Genomic DNA, 19,923 nt, shown 5'->3' with positions numbered 1-19,923 from the left:
CCTTTTTAAAGCCAATATCAAGACATCACGTGCAGCTCATTAAAATCATCCCGTACCCCATGGCTAATCACTGACAGTCAAAATGGCTGTTTGTACAGTTGTGCTATGAAGTGACCATTGAAGGTTCAAGTGACCATCCATGACCGTTTTGTCTGACAGTGAGGACACTATTGTCCACAAATAAGTTCACACATTTACTACACGCAGTTATTGTTGATATTTAAAGGTTTCAAAGGTGGTAAGTTTATTTTGCGTTTCAGTATATATATATATATATATATATATATATATATATATATATATATATATATATATATATATATATATATATATATATATATATATATATTGTTACGGTTCGCGGTTAAGGATGTTGGTTTGCCGAGCGGAGGCACCGCGACCTAACAGTTTCCCCGATTCACCCGATTCACCCAGACGTTGGCCGTATCGCGCCACAGCTATTCAATATGGAAAAGACAAAGACGACGGATGTGAAGAAAAGGAATAAGAAGACGAAAAGAAGGTTGAAAATACGATTACTATTTATTACTATTTACAGGCTCAAAATAGCCAAGGAGAAGGAAAGATTAGAAACTAATGTACAGAATCTTTTTAGAGACACAGTGAAAATCGCTAGCTTATCTAAACAGACTTAATTAATACCCAGGACAGAACAAACGAAGACGACTCACACGGGGAATGATGATAGGAATGGCAGGTGGATGTTTGGCGGGATAGGGAGGTCCAACTGGTCCTGCAGCACAATCGGCTCATTGGGTGTTGTTGCTGCCATGGACGCTGCTGCTGCTGCTGCTGTGGACGCTGCTGCTGCTGTGGACGCTGCTGCTGGCGAGCAAGGCGACGAATAGCAGGCCTTGTGCTTCCCTGGATGATCTCCTTTCTCTCTCTTGGACCTCACAACCCAGCTCTCTCTTTTGCACCTCACCACGCAGCTCAGCCTTGGACCTCACAACTCAGCTCTTGTCATAGCTCATCTCTCATCTGCTTGGGGAACGTCCCGCGGCGGGTTATATAGGCCCCGCCCCTCAACCTTCGCGAACCTCCTTGATGTTTCTCTCCACACCCTCTCCAAGTCCAACCCCTTGTTCGTGGTTGGTTGAGTGGGGCTGAGTCACTCCTCCCCTCTATGACGAGTTGGGGACCCGCCTTTCTTCCCCAACCCTGCCTCGTGGTCAATGGCGGCAATTGTTGGTTGGCAATGCGAATGGCAATTGACGAAAGGGGAAATGGAGGTTTTTGGGAATGGGAATGAAGGGAATCTATCTTTTTCACTTGGTGCAATGGAGTGTCATGTTAATGGAAGACAAGGCCTTACCCTAAAACACATAATAAAGATATAAGCTACTGAACAAGGGTTTTATCGTGTCCTTCAATGTGTGCTTTATGGAATTAACTACCGGGACGCCCTTTTAACCTTTACACAACACTGGAGGCAGGAGGGGCCAGAATCAAACAATTTACTATACAATACAAAATAACATAATCCTCATATCCGCAACACTGCACCCTCCTCCTCTTAGGCACATTCCGGGCCTACAACTTTTATTTAGTGTGACACGTAGGTGTAGTTCCCTCTACTTTTAACCTGACCCTGAGTGCGACAGTTTTAAAACATAGATAAATATGTCCCGCTGCTCCATTGCACCCTACCTAACAGACTCACGCCCACAGTTAACCGAATTGCGGAATGGTCTTCAAACTACACACTGACGGTGGGGAGCATTATTTACAATGACTCTACTTTATTTACAAAACGTAACCCAGGACCTGTGATTGTTCTTTCTGGGGGGGAGACAGTCTGCTCTGCATTGACGCACCATGAAAGCACCCAAAACGCACCAACACACCCTCAAGCACCAATCGGTGTACAGTCACCATTGTTCAATGACAATAAAAACAACAACCCCTAACCCTGCAGGTGGTCTCTTGCTCTTCGACTCCCTCTGCTGGCTATTATTATTTCTTCCTGATGTTGTCATCTTCTTTGCTGGCAGCCTATTTGTATTAAAATAAAATGCACCCAACGTGTCCATTGTTATTTATTTATGGCCCCCAGGGCCGTCTACGTGTGGTTCACCTGCGGGGCATCGGTGCCCTGTGGCCAAGGTCCGCCAGCAAGATTTTGGGCCTTCATGGCCGGTTCCAGCAGAGGGGCCATGCCCCAACCCATGTGGTCCATAATGTGGTGCATCGATGCAGACAGCTGGTTCTGGGAGTTCCGGGTGCACAATGGCGGACTCACGCACGCTCCCCTCGGCGCCCAGTGGCGCTCAGGTCCTCATGTGGGAAACAAGGGGGGAAGACAGATGAGCGAGGGGTAAGGTCACAAGGGTACACATCAATAAGGCAATGCAAGGTGAAGTGCGTACGGAGAGCGAAGTGAGAAAGCTCGTCCCTACCGTACGTCACCCCCCCTGTCACCTACTCTACCCTTGCCCTTACCCCATATTTACAAAAATTTACACTTTACAAATTCGTCGCCACTGTCACGTCTTCCCCATATTTCCCCTATACCAAATTCGTCTTCACTCCCTCCACTTCAAAATTTGCCATCACCCAATTCATCATCAATCCTCATAAGGAGGAAGAGATGGAACAACAAAGCACAATGTCACACCCACGTCATGATGCGTCTCACAATCCAAACATTTGCATCAAAAATAATAAAACATGGCATGGTGTGGCGTACCTGTCACCTCAGGTGAGTGGATGCAGATGGTGCAAGGATATTTTCATCCTAACTACTTTCTAAATGACATTAACACACTTTACACTACCCGGGGTCTTTCCCTGCCAATCCATTGGCCAACTTACACTATGGGTTCTAAAAACCAATTCCCATTGACCAAACTGTGGTGCTTCTCAATTTGGGGTCTCACTCCCCCGATGCAACTCCCGGTGCCCTTGCACAATTTCTGGGCTGAGACGTGTAGCTCTCCCAGCAGGTCTACCCACCTGCACACCTCCACCACTGTAGTTGCCACCCGAGCTTACCTAGCTCCTCACCATAACCTATCTAACTGGGGAAGGCCCCTCCTGGCTCTGTCACCCCTCGGTGCCCTCTGGCACTGGGCTACCCGGGTCCGTCCTCCGGATCCTCGGGCCCCATCCACAACAACTCTACCGGCTCCCAGAGCCCACCTGCGGCCTCACCTGGCCGACATCCTCACAGTGGTGGAGTGCCCAAACCAACTACACACACTAACAGGCTACACGCCCAGCCATTTCCACAACACTAATGCACCCATCCAAACATCATTCTTCCACCACGCACCACAGATGCCAATATCCAACCACAATTTACCTATACCCTCTACCTAACACTTACACTACCCGCCCCGGGTATTCGTGATGGGGGTCCATCCTTCCCCCATTCACACCTTCGCACCATCCACTCCACTCCATAGTTTCCACCATACCCACTCCATGACCATCCATTCCAATACTCCATATATTCCACAGTCCAGGTATTTCACACAACCATTCTCCATACACCTGTTGTTGCACACCTGTGCAATCACACCTGGTGCCACCTGCACCCTCCTTCCTTCCTGGACCATTTGGTCAGCACAATACTCATCTCACTATTCTTCTCACTCATACATACACCTGTTGTGTTGCACACCTGTGCAATCACACCTGTTCAATCACACCTGTTCACCATACACTTCCAATCCTCAAACACACGGCATCATCTCATCCAACTACTCCCCTCTGAAACTTGCGCTTCCCAGTCGCCCCTTTAAACTATTGCGCTCCCTCGTCATTATCATCCACACTAACCTACCTGCGTCCCCACTACAGGTATCAGTCACTAACTAACCTTAACGTTACCTAAGGTCATCTCTCTAGATCCCTACATTATATCCTAACCCACCCGGGCTAGTTTTTACTGCCATACACCCCATAACTCTAGTGCTCCTTTGCCCCCGATGTGAGGGATGGTGGATTGGCCATCCCATCACATGGGGCATCTCTTACTATAAATTTTGCACGTCCAATTTCCACACAATCAAAAATTTTCTATTTACTGCCAATTCTATTCACTTTTCTAAATTTCGGATCAAAAGCACTATCACTATTACCATCATCACAGTCCACTCACTAGTGCCTCTCGGTGCGCCAATTCACTTCCCCAGCCCGGCTTCGTAAAGCCGAGCAATGAATGCGGGTTGTTTGGTGCCAGCGGCTGGATACGTCCGGCACTCGGTGCAGGGAAGGAGGTTTACCCGGGCCGAGATCCCACGCACCACCTCGGCACGGAGCCATCCCATGGCCCGATCTCGACCTGCCGGAACGCCTCAACAAAAAGGGGTCGCCATGACGACCCTTCCTATCGGGCTGCCCGTTCCGCCTAGCGGAGCACGGACGCGGCCGTTCCAAACGCGGCCCAGCGTGGATCACGTACGGTGGTCCTTTCGAACCCGCCGTGTTTCGGATCCCCGCTGGTCCTCGCGGCACGCGAAGCTGCCCGACGCGCACCGAGGGCCCGATTCGGCTAAATGTCGTTCTAACCACTAACCCGGTTGCCGTCGATGCCTCACCTGCATGCTTACACACATACGCTACCCCTTTCACCCTCACTGAGCTCGATGTTCCAACGCCGCCCGTACACCCCGCATACTTCGTCATTGCATTCGTTCTTTCGCTCACAGACTTGGTCACACACCTGACCACCGAACACCTTGGCACACACTCGTCGTTCGCACACCTCACCAACACACCTCTTCGCGCCCCCTTCTCGGTCACCTCCTCTGTGACAATCACAGGTGTGCTCTCACTCGCACACCCAACCACGTGCCTCACTACTAATTCCAGCATGCATTCCCATACACGCTCTACCATTCCAGGTGTGCATCCTTCCATTCCAGGTGTACATCCTCTCTCACCTGCCACAACCAACGCACGCTCCGTGTCACTCTCACTACTTTCACCACCACTCTTGACAGTGCTCTCACCCTTACTCTCAACAGCGCACTCTTTCCTCATGCACCTGTCCGTTACACACCTTTCTCATGCACACTCTTGCGCACACTCTCCCGTTACACCCTCTGTAACACTCACCACAGGCATGCATTCTCCCTCACTCTTGACAGCGCACTCTTTCCCCATGCACCCGTCCGTTACACACCTTTCTCGCGCATCCTCTTGCGCACACTCTCCCGTTACATCCTCTGTAACACTCACCACAGGCGTGCATTCTCCCGTTACATCCTCTGTAACACTCCTCACTACGCGCTTCCATGTGCTCCCTCGCACACGCGCTACGACCGACTCACTCTCGACAGCACACTCACTCCTCGGCCCGATCGATGTCGATGCCTCACCCGGTTACCGTCATTATCATCTGTAGAAGTGGTGCTTCTCAGTTTGGTGCTTCTGGTCAGCAGGTGGATGATGGTGGATGAAATTAATACCCAGGACAGAACAAATCAGGCTTTGTGAGCGATTGTTGTGAGCAATCGCTCACAAAACATTGCCTCAAAAAGAGAACCATGACAATTACAACTACATATGGGCAGGGTACAGTCCGAAGTGGAGATCGGTTTCTGAGGTTTGGGACATGGAATGTAGGGACAAGCGGTTAGGATACACACACACCTCGTTCACCGTTTTCACCGTCTGAAATCTCTGACAGACTATCAACAGCTCTCCTACCTCCTCCTCCTCTTCCTCATCTTGCTCAACCCCCCCCCCCCCCCCAACTCACTCTGGACAGCACACTCACTCCTCGGCGCGCACTTTTTCCTCACACACCCCAGAGTCGGACATTCTCGCACACCTCCTCCTTCGCACACCGTACCTGTCGCACACTTCACCAACGGCCTCTCACGAACACCCGGATCCAAATCAACCCCCAAGCCGGCTGAAGCTCCCCTCACATCATGTACATTTCCTCGTATATCGCCACTCACCTTGGCACCTCGTCTCCGCACCTCCTTTGCCACCTGCAAACTCTTCATTTGGTTTGTGAGCACAACATCACGATTTGAGTACCGACCTTGCACATATTCCATCACCTCCTCCTGTATTTCTCTCTTAGTTTCTGTCCGTCTCTTCTTAATTTCACTCACCTCTTCTTCCACTTCCTCTAATTTTTGCTTCACCTCTTTTATTTCCCGGTGCGTCTCCTCAAGTTCGTCCTCTAAGGCTATTTTGACCATTTATATGTGCGTCCTCACCTCTCGGTCCTTCGTCTCCATTACTTCTGTCACCTCTTCCAACCTCGTTGTCAGTTCCTCACGTACCATCTGACATTGCCTCTGTGTCGCTATTAATTCGTTCTTAATGTCTTTTTGTGTCGCTTTTAACCCTCCTAGTACTGCAGTGTTCCTTTGAACCTGCTCCGTTAGTTCTTTTTGTCCCTCCGTCAGCTGCTCCACCACCTCCGTCAGGTCCTCTATTCCCCCCTGTAACCTAGCCGTTCCATTTCTCACCTCTTTCTCCATACGCTTTTCACCTCGCTTTACCTCCTCGCGTACCCCCGAGACCTCCTCACTTACACCTCGTCGTATCTCCTCTTTCATCTCCTCCCTCTCTTTTGTAGATGCCACCCTCATCTGTCTCAATTCATCCCTCTGAGCATCCAGTTTGGTTTCTACCCCGATTTTCACCTCCTCTATCTGCTCTCCCATTTGTTTAATTTCTCGGGCGGATTGCTCCCCTATTGCCCGCAGTTTGTCTTCCATCCTATTTTCTAGCCCCTCTAACCCATTTTTCACCCCCTCTATCTGATTCTCCTGGGCAGCCATTCTATTTTCCACCCCCGTTAACCCATGTTTCACCCCCTCTATCCCATTGTCTAATCCCTCAAATTTCTTGTCTAAACCCTCAAATTTTGCTTCTAGCCGTTCCCCTATTTCTCCCATTTTGCCCCCCATTTCGCCCATTTTGCCCCCCATTTTGCCCCCCAATCGCTCACTATCAGCCCTCATTCCCACAATTTGGTTTCCCAACCGCTCACCCTGAGCATCCATCCGGTTCCCCATCCTATCCATTTTTGCATTCAGTTGGGTCAAGAATAATCTGAGGTCAAACCCGGTTTGCCCAGCGTCCCCAGCCGCCACCGCGGGCTCGCCCTCCGCGGCGCCGCTATTTTGGGACCCTTCAACCACGTGCGCGAGCGCGCCATTTTGTGCACCTGATACCCCCTCAACCACATTGCCAATGTTCTCCTCCTCTCTTTCCTCCACATACATTTCCCCGAGGTCCTGGGTCGATTCTACCCCGTCTAGCTCTCCCACCGGCATCCCGTCGCCTTGACCAGCCATGGCGCGATTTCAAAATTCGGGTTTTTCTTTAAAAACAAATCAAATTTCGGCCGCTCCAAATTTTGACCAAAGTTTTTTCTAGATGTTTTAAAAATTTGGTTCGGGCCCCGAATCTCACTCCCAGACACCAATTGTTACGGTTCGCGGTTAAGGATGTTGGTTTGCCGAGCGGAGGCACCGCGACCTAACAGTTTCCCCGATTCACCCGATTCACCCAGACGTTGGCCGTATCGCGCCACAGCTATTCAATATGGAAAGGACAAAGACGACGGATGTGAAGAAAAGGAATAAGAAGACGAAAAGAAGGTTGAAAATACGATTACTATTTATTACTATTTACAGGCTCAAAATAACCAAGGAGAAGGAAAGATAAGAAAATAATGTACAGAAGCTTTTTAGAGACACAGTGAAAATCGCTAGCTTATCTAAACAGACTTAATTAATACCCAGGACAGAACAAACGAAGACGACTCACACGGGGAATGATGATAGGAATGGCAGGTGGATGTTTGGCGGGATAGGGAGGTCCAACTGGTCCTGCAGCACGATCGGCTCGTTGGGTGTTGTTGCTGCTGTGGACGCTGCTGCTGCTGCTGCTGTGGACGCTGGTGCTGGCGAGCAAGGCGACGAATAGCAGGCCTTGTGCTTCCCTGGATGATCTCCTTTCTCTCTCTTGGACCTCACAACCCAGCTCTCTCTTTTGCACCTCACCACGCAGCTCAGCCTTGGACCTCACAACTCAGCTCTTGTCATAGCTCATCTCTCATCTGCTTGGGGAACGTCCCGCGGCGGGTTATATAGGCCCCGCCCCTCAACCTTCGCGAACCTCCTTGATGTTTCTCTCCACACCCTCTCCAAGTCCAACCCCTTGTTCGTGGTTGGTTGAGTGGGGCTGACTCACTCCTCCCCTCTATGATGAGGTGGGGACCCGCCTTTCTTCCCCAACCCTACCTCGTGGTCAATGGCGGCAATTGTTGGTTGGCAATGCGAATGGCAATTGACGAAAGGGGAAATGGAGGTTTTTGGGAATGGGAATGAAGGGAATCTATCTTTTTCACTTGGTGCAATGGAGTGTCATGTTAATGGAAGACAAGGCCTTACCCTAAAACACATAATAAAGATATAAGCTACTGAACAAGGATTTTATCGTGTCCTTCAATGTGTGCTTTATGGAATTAACTACCGGGACGCCCTTTTAAGCTTTACACAAAACTGGAGGCAGGAGGGGCCAGAATCAAACAATTTACTATACAATACAAAAAAACATAATCCTCATATCCGCAACAATATATATATATATATATATATATATATATATATATATATATATATATATATATATATATATATATATATATATATATATATATATATATATATATATATACATACATACATACATACATACATACATACATACATATATATATATATATACATACATACATACATACATACATATATACATATATATATTGTGAGAAACCACCGGTGAAACCACCTGTTCTCACCCAGATTTGGTGCCCCGCCCACCGCGTGACGTGGCCTCCTTGGAGCCTCACGCGATCGGGAGGCGATTCGGCACGTGATTGGTGGAGAGTCCAGAGAGCGCGGTCGCCATCTTATGCAACGGACGCGACTCTCGAAGGCTCCGAGTGGGAAATAGATAAAGGGATTTCCCTTAATCTTCACGACAGCCGCGTTGGGCTGATCGTTTACCGTTCTGTATTTTACGAGTGAGTAACTCCGGAAGAGAACGAGTGATTCCCGGATCTCGTGGATTGGAACCGTGAGTCAGATATTGCCTGCGTCGTGTTGGAGCTGCTGGCCGACCGTTCCTGCAGGCCTTGTGCGGTGTATTCCACTCTGTTACCCTCCGAGTCCCGGAGATCGTCGATTGGAACCGCGAGTGATCTTGCCTGCGTCCTGTTTGGAGCTTCTGGGGCCGACAGTTCCTGCAGGCTTTGTGCAGTGTATTCCATTCTGTTACCATTTATGGTTTTTGTGATCGAGCCAATAAAGCATCGTGCCTTACCCCTAGAAGGCCGATTAAAACACAATTGTGTTTATTGAGTTCTCTCTGTCCACTCCGTGGACTACTTGAAGCCCGGACATTAACGTCCGTATTCCGTGCTGGGAACCATTTCACAGCCGGGATCGCGACAAATGGGTTGCTCGTCCTAGGATCATTCAAGTAAGAGACATTCGAATTGAGACGGGAATTCTGCATCTGCATCTTCTTTGCATCTTCTCACCAGCGGACGCCGTCTTGGAGGAGCCTTCTCGCCAGCGGGCGCCGTCTTGGAGGAGCCTTCTCGCCGTGGGACGCTGTCTTGGGTGGTGCTTCACTGCCGAATAAGTGAATAGCTTCGGATCCCTCCAAACAACCGACAAAAAAAAAAAAAAAACGTGAGTATTTGTACGTGGTATTTTTCTCATTGGCAATTTGATGTGCGGTGGTGATATTGTGTAGTTCGTGTCGTATTTCCCCAACAGAGCGTTGTGTTTGAGCGTTGTGTTTTGTGCCTTGTCTTATGATAACTCGTAGCCAAGCTATGTCGACCAGAGAAGTGAGAGTTCAACCTGATCATGTTGACAGTCGCGTGGGTGGCGATGCGAGCGACGCAATCAGCCTTGACCCAGTCACTAAACCCGATATGTTAGGAAGCGATTCCATCATGACTAAATGCATGCGTTCGCCCTTCTGGACCGGGCTGACTCCGGTTCAACAACTTGACATGTATAACAGGGAGAATGACAGGGCAGAGGCAGAGCGTGCGGCAGCAGAGAGAGAGCGTGAGAGAGAGAGAGAGCGTGCGGCAGCAGCAGAGGCAGAGCGTGCTGCGGCAGCAGAGAGAGAGCATGCGGCAGCAGAGAGAGAGCGTGAGAGAGAGAGAGAGCGTGCGGCAGCAGCAGAGGCAGCAGCAGAAGCTGAACACGTCAGAGAGCATGAGTTGCGAATGTTGACTGAACGACCGCGGGCAGAGGGGTCTGCTGCAAGAGTCCCGGAAACTGTTCATGTTCGTTTGCCGGACTGGACGGGAGACACGAAGCCAGAAGCGTATCTGGAGATGGCGGAGAAGTTGTTGGCTGCCGGTGGCATTGATGAGAGCTTGTGGGTCGGCCATCTTGTGAGCCATCTATCTGAGAGGGCGAGGGAGGTATATGCGAGGATGGCAACCGAGGACGCAAACAAATACAGGGCATTGAAGGCCGAGATTTTGAACGCCTATGCGGTGTCCGCATGTATTTATAGGAGAAATTTTTTCAGCTGGACTCGTGAGTCCAGTCAAACCTATGAGGAACATTCGCGGGCCTTGTTGGAACAGCTGCAGAGATGGTTCAAGGGGAGCAAGGTTGAGTTACCTCAAGCGGTTGCGGAACTCCTGGTGCGTTACCGTATCGATCAACAGCTTCCGCCTGACTTAGCATTGTTTCTTGTCGACAAAGACACTGTTTCCTTGGCAGACTGCGTCAACCTTATTGATAAACATGTTTTGGCGTGCAAAATGCTGCAAGTCACGCAGTCGCGTCGTAAGACGGAGGAGTCTGCGATCAAGACCGCCCCCCATCTGCCCGGCGGCTGGATCGAGGGGAGGGGTTCTCCGATGCCCTCCACTGGTGGCGGTCGCGAGCCGCAGACCAGGGCAGGGCCCTGGTGCGATTTCTGCAAACGCGTGGGGCACGGTGAAAACCGCTGCTTCTCTAATCCCGCTAGTCCGGCCTACCGAGGCAACCCTCCTGTTAAGTCGGAGGGAGATCAGTGGAGCTCATCCGCCGGGCCCTCGCACACGACGGTGGCATCGGTGACCGAGGTCACTGCCACCGAGGCTAATTCCATTCATCCACTGTACCAGGATTATTCAGGGACAGCCTTAGTGGGTGGCCCTGATTCGATGCTGAAGTTTGAGGCCCAATACCTTCGGGATACTGGGGCGACACGGTGTGTTCTCCGGGCGGGGGTAGTTCCGGCCTCTCAGATGCGTTATACCGGCGAGTATACCCTCCTTCGGGGCATTGACCGGGTTCTTGGCCGGTATCCCCTTGCCCTCCTCGAGGTCCGGAGTGACATTTTTAAGGGTCCAGTGACCTGTGTGGTGGTACCCTACTACCCGATACCCGGGGTCTCCTTGCTGATTGGCAATGATGCCATGGCCAGGGAGGAGTCATTGACTCTGACCTGTGGGGGGGTCACTAGATCCCAGAGTAAACAGGCGGAGAGAGTGGCGGAGTCAGACATATCTTCACTCTGGCCCGAGGAGCCTAGCGCCTCGACTCCAGTTCCCGACGGTGACGTTGCGTCAGCTGAAGTCCACCCGAGCCTCCCGTCAAGCCACCCTCAGGTGCCGTGCTCCTCAGGGACCGCTCCCGCCATGTCGCGATTCAGCAGGAACGCTAATGCTAAGGTATATGTGGGAAACCTGGGCAATGGAGCAGCGAAAGCCGAGCTAGGGAGGGTCTTCGAACATTACGGACCACTCCGCAACGTATGGGTTGCTCGAAACCCACCTGGATTTGCAGTTGTTGAGTTTGAAGAGCCACGAGATGCTGAAGATTCGGTCAGAGCCCTTGATGGAAGGTTAATTTGCGGATCGCGTGTGTGCGTCGAGATGTCGAATGGCATGTCGCGGCGGCCTCGTTTCAGACGCCCTTTGGTCCGCAGGCCTTTCGACCCGAACGATCGATGTTACCAGTGCGGTGAAAGGGGTCATTACGCATATGACTGTTGTTCTCGACACCGGAGGAGTACCCGCCGCTCTAGGTCTCGGCCCGTTTCCTTCCTGTCAACGCTTCCCCCAACTTGAGTTTGGCCCCCTTGCCTCTCTATTGTGCTTTGTGTGAAGTGTAACTCTTGTAGGGTAGATATTAATGTGGTGTATGGTGTTAAAATTTGTGTGTGAAAAAAAAAAAAACCAAACTGGTTCATTGTTAACCTGTTAATGCCTGTTAATTGCCTGTGCGTTAATAATTGCGTTATTGTTGCGCTATTGCGTTGCGTTGTATTGTTGCGTTGTTGCGTTATTGTTGTTAATAAGTGTTAATAATTGTTAATTGCGTTAATTGCCTGTTAGCGATTACCGCCATCATCTTGCCATGTGATTTGCACCTACTACAAATACTGGTTTTAAAAACGCCGTCTATTCGACGGGGTTTTTACTTAGGGGGGGAGGACTGTGAGAAACCACCGGTGAAACCACCTGTTCTCACCCAGATTTGGTGCCCCGCCCACCGCGTGACGTGGCCTCCTTGGAGCCTCACGCGATCGGGAGGCGATTCGGCACGTGATTGGTGGAGAGTCCAGAGAGCGCGGTCGCCATCTTATGCAACGGACGCGACTCTCGAAGGCTCCGAGTGGGAAATAGATAAAGGGATTTCCCTTAATCTTCACGACAGCCGCGTTGGGCTGATCGTTTACCGTTCTGTATTTTACGAGTGAGTAACTCCGGAAGAGAACGAGTGATTCCCGGATCTCGTGGATTGGAACCGTGAGTCAGATATTGCCTGCGTCGTGTTGGAGCTGCTGGCCGACCGTTCCTGCAGGCCTTGTGCGGTGTATTCCACTCTGTTACCCTCCGAGTCCCGGAGATCGTCGATTGGAACCGCGAGTGATCTTGCCTGCGTCCTGTTTGGAGCTTCTGGGGCCGACAGTTCCTGCAGGCTTTGTGCAGTGTATTCCATTCTGTTACCATTTATGGTTTTTGTGATCGAGCCAATAAAGCATCGTGCCTTACCCCTAGAAGGCCGATTAAAACACAATTGTGTTTATTGAGTTCTCTCTGTCCACTCCGTGGACTACTTGAAGCCCGGACATTAACGTCCGTATTCCGTGCTGGGAACCATTTCACAGCCGGGATCGCGACAATATACATACATACATACATACATACATACATATATACATATATATATACATGTGAAGAATCAGCTCTTCGTTTGCAAAAGAAGTCCACAATAGCCTGGAATGGCGCAGCTTTATTAAAAACCAACTTATACAGATCCGGAGGAGGCCAAGACATCTATAGCAAGAGCCAGTCTCATGCCACGTCAAGCCTTCCTGAAAACGCATTGATTCTCATTCACTTATATACGAATACGATTATCAGAAAATCTCCGAGAGAACAAAGCGACTGGCGAGAGTCCCTCCCACCGTTATCATTCGGGGGAGTCAGCCCTTCCTTATCATTCGGACCAAATGTTTCTCTGGGCTCCGAGAAAACAGAAATGTAACTCACAAAGAGGAGAGTGTATGCTTAGCCAAACAAACCCATATATTTTATGGGTTTGTGTACATGAGTAATCCAAAGCATGTTTATACAGAGTCATGCGTTGCTGTGATTAAAACAAAATATATATGGTTAACGATAGGTTCATGTCATTCTACTAGCATTACGCAAAAACAAGCGCATGTGGGCGTGGTTTTACGACCAGCCTCGAAAAAAGCACACGTATACAATTGTCCAGCATGACCTCATTTTAAGCCTTTCCTCATCCAAAACTAAAACGAAGCAAAAACCCTTTATTAACTTTATGAAATTAGCATTTTTAAACATCATATAAATCATAACACATTAGCAACCAACGTCTATAACTGAACTTTAGGCAATAACAAATCTACTACTTGACATTCCTTCCTCTTGTCTCGTCGAGACAAAGTATCTTAAGAGACAACGTGCCACATTGGGCTTTATTGAAAAATAATTGTGTAATGCGGGTATTGAAAAAATAATTGTGTAATGCGGGTATCTCCCAAGGGCATATCGTGCGCCCAAAGCGCCTCGCCCGTGCATTTGGCGAACGTGTCGTGTGGTGCGTGCTCGGAGCCTGAGGGCTCAGAACATGAAAGTCCATTAACGTTTCGGATCCACAACGAAGGTGTCTGGTCCAGATGAGGTTCTGCTCCGCCAGAGGGCCCGTCACCTCCCCTGCGGAACTTGCTCCCCCCACCCTTTGCAGACTCAGTCCTTGCAGATCTTCGAAGTTAATCAACGATCATGCCCATGAGGTCCCTCACGTGCTGCTGTTCTGGGGAATACATAATATTGTCAGTATCTTGTGTCTCAATTTCCTGGTCAGGGTACAGAGCGTAAAAATCCGATTCACTTGAAGCATTTGAACTTAATACATATGAAGCAAAGAGAGGAACTTCCTTTATGTCAAAGTCTCCCTTGGGCGCCTGGTCGGCTTGCGGGTCTAGGATATCCACGTCGGGTCCCTCGACCGCCAGACCCAGCGTCGCAATCAGATCCATAGTTGGGTTGAAAGGGGGCGTGCAGCTGTCAGCTTGTAATACATAAGCAGCGTTAGCCAGTACACGCAAGGGGTTTATAGCACAAGTATCACAGTCATCACATACACCGTTACAGGCAGCAGCCAGTTCCCACATGGGATCCACACAAGTATCACAGTCATTACATACACCGTTACAGGCAGCAGCCAGTTCCCACATGGGATCCACACAAGTATCACAGTCATTACAAAATTCAATGCAATTTTCTGGAGCGCCGGTCGCAACTGCCTTGTTGAAGGACCCGTTCAGGTCGACGGCCTCTGTGGTCAGAGCCATAGTCGTTGTCGGCGGCTTCTTCACTTTCCATCCTGTAAAATACTTTCTCATACAGAGGAGGACTAGAGATTTCATTAGTGCCCCCCAAATTACTACCCCGATTATCACAGCCAGTGCGGTCAATAACCACTTCACTATGGTGCCCGTCCATCCCTGGAACCAGCCAGTGAGCCAGCTAAATGTATAAGAATTTTCGCGCGCGATCCGATCGATCCAATAGTATGTCATGAGCCGTAGCGGTGTCGTTTGCCACCTTTTCTAGGGCCAAAGCCAATTTGTCTATCCGGAAACTATCCATGACTGTGCCCGCTCCTGGGAAGAAGAAACCAAACACCTTTTCCCCTAGGCTCCCGTGTAGTTTAGTGGTTCCATCTTCGTTCATGACTGACCTCTTATAACGCCTGTCCAAGGACTTTGGGTCTAGCTCATCCAGTATCTCAACGTCAGGAAGGACTGAACCCAGATAACATGTGCCCCCCCAATTATTTGGTAAATAGGGGTAAGCCTTGTCGCCGCATATAAACATTGTCCCATGGGGTGGGACCAGGTGGGTGGATAAGCACTGGAGTCCCTTTACCACCCCATTAATCCTACTAACCCCCCTAGAGAATGTTATAGCCGTTATGTTGTGGTTGCGTTTATCTTGCAGTACTATTCGTAATGTAATCCCCGAGCTCCCTTGTCCCAGCTTCCCGGGGAGAGTGTAGGCGCATTCTGATTCTCCCATACGCAAGTGGCCGGAACCCTGGAGGCAGACCCTCCCTTTCTGTGGTTTGACCCAGACGGGGGCAGGCCTCTCGGCCACATGGGCAATCATTGGCGGGCGATAATTAAATTGTCGATTGCAACTCTTGCCGTTGTCAACCCCTTCTCTTTCCAGCGTGGTGACTAAACATGGGGAATCGATAGGTTGTGAGCAGAGGTCATTGAGGGACAGAGGTAGCACTATCATGTGTATTCCTGTGGTGCCTGCTTGGGGAAAGCGCATGCACGACCAGCAGTGTGTCCTATTTTGAATTGTTGCCACCTCCCTGGCCACTTTCCAATATGTGTTTTCCCCCCTCTTTGGGGCCTTATCCTGGGGTTGCGGCGTGAGTATGTATTCGTTGCATCGTATGTAGTTCTTTTCGCCACCGGCCGCGCCAGGGGTCCAGACGCTGCACCGGACCTGCATAGTCATGCCTTTCTCTAGGCGCGTGCGTGTTTGTAGCTTAAAATCAGGGGTTCCCCATTGGTATCCTGGTTGGGCCAAGGTCTTAATGCTAGCTTGCCCGTCTTCCCGGAACTCTCGTTGCTTTTGTAGTATCATGCCAACGCGTCCAGGCCCTGCCGACAGTGCTAGCCAATTTATGTTCACCCAATTTGTGTGCAGGGCTTTCTGTTCGAAACATGGTAGTGATACTCTTTGTCCCCATGTTACGGTGAGGTGTCGGGTTTCGTTTTCGCATCTATTGGAATCGGAGTTTCCCCTAGCTGCTGTCGCTATCAATAGTATTGTACCTATGATTAGGCCCATCCTTACTGTGGTTGCTGTGGTGTAGTGTCTGGTGCTTGTATGGCCAACTTACAGTGCGTGGCGTGGATCCACGAGGTCTTGCCCTCGCGAAAGACTGCCGTTGGTGTAGTCAGCAACACCTGGACTGGTCCCTTCCACCTTGGTTCCAAGGCGTTCTTGCAGGTGAAGTGCTCCACGAACACCTGGTCTTTTTCCTCTGGTGGAACACCTGGTCCACAAGTCTCCTGGGAGCGCCTGGTCTACAGGTCTCCAATTCATAGATTCAATTCATTCAATTCATAGTTTCATAGAACACCTTTTCTCCAATTTCCTAATCCACTTTTTTTCAAGTGGATCCAATTTTATCCGATATTCAATTTTTAAATTCAATCCCATTTAATCCAGTCCAATTCAAATTAAATTCAATCCTTCTCTCAGCATCCCATTACCTGTTTCCAACATCAATAAAAATAAAATTATAAAATTAATAAAAAATCAATCATCTCAACTCTCAAATCGAATCAAAAAATAAAAATAAACGAAAATTACTTCAGCGAGAGTTTCAACTAGAATTAACACAAACAAACCACCATTAACCTCCATTAACACAAACAAACCACCATTAACCTCCATTAACACAAACAAACCACCATTAACCTCCATTAACCTCCCCCTATTATTTATTTATTTTCACGAATAAACAAATAATAGAAATAACCTGGTCTACTTCCAATTTCAATTCTGGTCAGTTCTGGTGTCTGGTCACACACAATGTTTTCCTCACCCACTGTGATTCGCTCAAAATAGATTCTCACTGTTATGTCTGAAATTCGTCTCATGAAAACCCATTCAAGAGTCCGGTGTGACAGACAGCCAAACACATAGACACGCCGAAGACCCCAGGGTACCCATCAAACTAGCTTGTCCGCAGATCCACAACACAGCGAAACATGTAACTTTACTAAAATAATCACTTACTCATAACTAATACTCATAATAACTCATAATTACTTATGTAATTACTCATACCAATACTTACTTAAAATAATGTAATATCCCAATCTTCACCCTTTATGCAAATCGAAGCACCCCGGACAACCCACAACCAATATCAACCACTGTAGCCGCCTTCCCCTCCAGGCAGCCACACACAGCCACATACATCTCCATGCACGTCACACAAGACAACAGCCAACGAGTGTGTCCACCACACAGAAACCTTTGGCAATGCAACAACCGAACTCCCAGACAACCAACAACAAAACCCAATCCATCTCCATGGCTCATCAAGCAGTTCCAACTTAATCCAGCTTCACATACCGATTTCCCCAAAAACTCGTGAAACTTCACCCCCATTCTGGAAAAACCCTGGACTAAACCCTGACACCCTAAATAACTTCAGACCCATCTCCAATCTACCCTTTCTGTCAAAAGTTTTGGAACGTGCTGTGGCCACTCAACTCAAACATCACCACTCTGCCAATAACCTGTATGAAACATCCCAATCCGGATTCTGCTCCAGCCACAGTACTGAAACTGCTCTCCTCAAAATCACCAGCGACCTTTTCTCTCCTCTGATGCCGGCAACCTCAACATTTTCATCCTCCTCACCTCAACGCCTCCTTTGACATCATCAATCACGCCATCCTCCTCACCCTGTTTAGACCAGCTTGTGCCTATTAAACCCAAATCAGTTCACTCCCAAGCTTCACATGGACCACCTACTACTCTCAAATTATCCACTCTGGCTCCGGAATCCCAAAAGCACTCTTCTCTACAATAAACAAACTAAATAAACAAATAAATAAACAAACTTTACAACGTGAACAAACTCCTCAGCGCCCTGGATACCGCCACCTGTCATTCAGAGTAGACAACGGCATCTCCTTTCTGGCTTTCAGCATCTCCTTTCTCCTTTCTGGCATCCAAATGAAATTCTGGCTTCAAATCAACTTCCTCGAACTTAACTATGATAAATCTAAATTAATCTTCGTTTGCCCACAACCACTCACCAAATTCACCCATAACTTTGCCCCCAACATCGATGGTCATTTGAACACAAATTGAACAAAATTAATCGAACAAAACACTTCCATTAACTCGACATTCTTTTCACAGCACAAAGTTCACTTGAACATCTTTTTCCTGGATACTCCCTCTTTATTTTTATACCATACCATGCTTCTCCATGGAATAGTCCACCACTCATATAAATAATCATAAGAGTTCTGCGAAACATCTCCATCTTTAAAACTTAGCCAACCAATTTTAAACCACATGTTTTCCCCCCAAAAAACAAGTCACATTCTTTGTATATTGCCAACATTGTTCATCGTTTAAGTATCATCCAGAACTAAATTTTTTATAAACCATCAACTTGTAGATGCATTTATTTATATCCCATTAACCCAAGAACTCTCAATTGCTTGGTTATATTTTAGCAATGTCATATATCCATATTTCTTTTCCAAATTGTTCCTGATATACACATTAATCCCATCTGTCTTTGTTTCCAGATCAACTCAAATCAGGAAATCAACACAAATCCTTATTACCTCCAATCAACTCAAAATTAAATCAAACAATTCAAAACCAGATCGGATCAGCGATCAGAAATCACTTTTCCAATCAACACATTCCAAGCAACAATTCATTCAAAGACCAAGCTTAAAAACACAACTCTCATCTTACTGTGACAAATAAGCAACCAACCTACTTCACACTAAAACAAGTAACTTTTCATCACCCCTTCCTTGATGGAAAAACTTGATGATTACACAAAGTTCCCGTTTACATTTTGTGACTCACAGCTCCTGCCTCCATGGAACAATGACGCCTGAGCACTCAATTAGCCCTCCCAGTACCAAAGACTTACAATCAGACCGACAGACAGACAAATAACAGAGGCATGTCGCCAGCCCCAGCACAGGACATCACCTTTCCGGGCAGGCACAATATAATCCACAGCATCGAAATGCCAATTTCTATCCGGAGCCTCGCAAAGCCAAAATCCATGCATGCGTGCTCCATCATGCAACCCGATCTGTACTCGGTGCGCCCGGCGCCCCCTATAATCAGTGAGTTATAATAACCACAATATCTCTGGCACCCAACTCGTGATACCACAATTTAATCCACGTTACTTGCATCTCTTCATCCTCCCAAATGTCCTCCATTTAACGTGACTCAAATCCATCTCAAATCCCCACAGCTCGATCGAACACGTTACTGTACTCGACCCGGTTAAATTAAATTCCAAGCGTACTGTACCTGACGCTTCCGGTCGGCACCGGAAGTCTGTTTATTTCTTGAGACCCCTGAATCGGGACATCAACGACAATTACAACGACAAACAGGACTCGATATTCTCTGTTCATTAATTACGTACATGATTTTGGTTTTACCCACAATATATGTCCCGATATTCTCTCCAGATTTAGGTTCTATATCCTGTCGTTAAAGCAACACCCTGTAGACTGACTCCGCCTGTCGTTCTTCCAAGGTTAGTGAATTACCTCTGACCTTTCCCTTGCATATCTCGAACAAAGGTCAACTAAACTTTAAAAGGTCAA

The sequence above is a fragment of the Myxine glutinosa genome, chromosome 2 (genome assembly GCF_964187855.1).
Source record: "Myxine glutinosa chromosome 2, kmMyxGlut1.1, whole genome shotgun sequence".
In the NCBI taxonomy this organism is placed as follows: Eukaryota; Metazoa; Chordata; class Myxini; order Myxiniformes; family Myxinidae; genus Myxine; species Myxine glutinosa.
Note: the sequence above shows the minus strand (reverse complement) of the source record.